Source organism: Poecilia formosa, unplaced genomic scaffold, assembly GCF_000485575.1.
Source record: "Poecilia formosa unplaced genomic scaffold, Poecilia_formosa-5.1.2 Scaffold455, whole genome shotgun sequence".
NCBI lineage: Eukaryota > Metazoa > Chordata > Actinopteri > Cyprinodontiformes > Poeciliidae > Poecilia > Poecilia formosa.
Window position 1 is genome coordinate 75,173 of NW_006800394.1, and position 1,957 is coordinate 77,129.

A 1,957-nucleotide genomic window follows, 5' to 3' on the forward strand; every position below is an offset into this window, starting at 1 on the left:
GTGTTTATTCATTTATTATCATTCTGCTTGTTTCCTGAGATTATTGTTTCTTTTTGTTCAGTATTTGCATTAATCTTGCCATAGTTTCTTCTTTGTGTTTATTCATTTATTATCATTCTGCTTGTTTCCTGAGATTATTGTTTCTTTTTGTTCAGTATTTGCATTAATCTTGCCATAGTTTCTTCTTTGTGTTTATTCATTTATTATCATTCTGCTTGTTTCCTGAGATTATTGTTTCTTTTTGTTCAGTATTTCCATTAATCTGAGATTATGTTTTGTGATTTTCCTTCAGCTGCTTCCACTTCTCCTTGATTAGCTCCTCTGGTTTCTAATCTCGGTTATTTTCTAGTTTTCCTCTGGTTCCTTCAGTTGCTGTTCTTTGTTTTATGGATTTTGTATTATTTTTTGTTGCAGTCTTATTCTTTTTTGTTAATAAATTATGACTCTCCACACCTGCTGCTACAAAATCATTCCAGGAAAAGCGAAGCCGTTGTTTAATCTGTAAATATCATGATGAATTTTACATAATGATTCAGTTCAGACACGGAGCATCGTTTACCAAAAGGTAAATGTTTCATCCAGTGGTTGCATCTGTCAGGTAGGATGATTATGCAACACGCGGCCGGCTTACTGCCTCATCACAGGCTGGACTCGCTCATCCTGTGTTTCTGTCCTTTATGACATGGCTGCACAGGGTCGGAATAATCTCTTTGTTTTCAGGCGAATTGCTCAGATGCTTCAAGTTGTGCACGCGCAGAGAGAGCCGGGCCGTCTATGAGTTTAGGAAAGTGGAATAAATGAATTATCGTGGAGCTCAGCATGAAATGTCTGGAAGTTACAGACAGATATGAATCATTTTGAAATCACTGAAAACATTTAGTAAGTTTATTTAAAATAATTACTGCTGTCATCAGTTTTATTACTATCTAATGAAGTTAAAGTTGTTACTGCATTTTGGTTTATTGATATAAAAAGAGTGTCAACGTTAGAAATGATGTTTGCTCATAATCAATAATCAGTGATAGATACAGAAAATGTTAATGAAGAAAGAAAGAATGTTGTAACCAAGGTAATTACTGGATGATGCCACTAATGTGAGACAGGCTGGTGTAAGAATATGTTTATGCTTCTTTTTTACTGAGTTTAATAAAGTCAAACTTTTAGTGACAGAAACGTTCAGTTAAAAACGACCCGGGAGGAAGGAGGGAAATCCACAAAACGTCTTTTTTAAACAAGATGGCCGATCACAGAGTGCTGGATCCACGCAAATTATCGAGAAGTTAAGTGGAAGGAAAAAGTGTGCTAGAACCAGAGATAATGTCCTTGAGAAGGGTTAGGACATTATCTTTTCTGATGTAGGGTTTTGACTTTTTTTCCAGGTTTTTAATAACAAGTAGGACAGAGAAAACAAACATAACCAAGAACAAAATAATTAGTTTACTTTCTGTTTAAAAAGAAGGAAGAAGTGAACACTTATTCATCCTTCCCTTATCTCAGTTTAATGAAATATATCACTTCAATAATTACCCAAAACTTGTAATTAAAACCATGTTATAATAATCATGTGTCTGTTCAATAAAAGAGCCAACAAATAAATTATATTACATAGAAAAATGGTTTCAAACTGACTCATAACAAGACAAGAAAATCTACGGATCAAAATAATAGAATGACGATTATGAATAACAACCAGAATAATTAGCAACTCGTTACCATTTTAAACCTAAAGTCTGTGTTTAATAAAACTTCCTGACATCAACAGTTTCCAGAAGGAGGCAAAGGTTTGGCTCTGCAGCAACAAACAAACAAACAAACAAACAAACAAACAAACAAACAAACAAACTGATTCTATTGTCTTTTCCATAAAGGACCTCAGTGTTTCCCTTTTCAACCGTCAGCACGCTATTGGAGGGAGATTTACCCTCCACACACACACACACACACACACACACACACA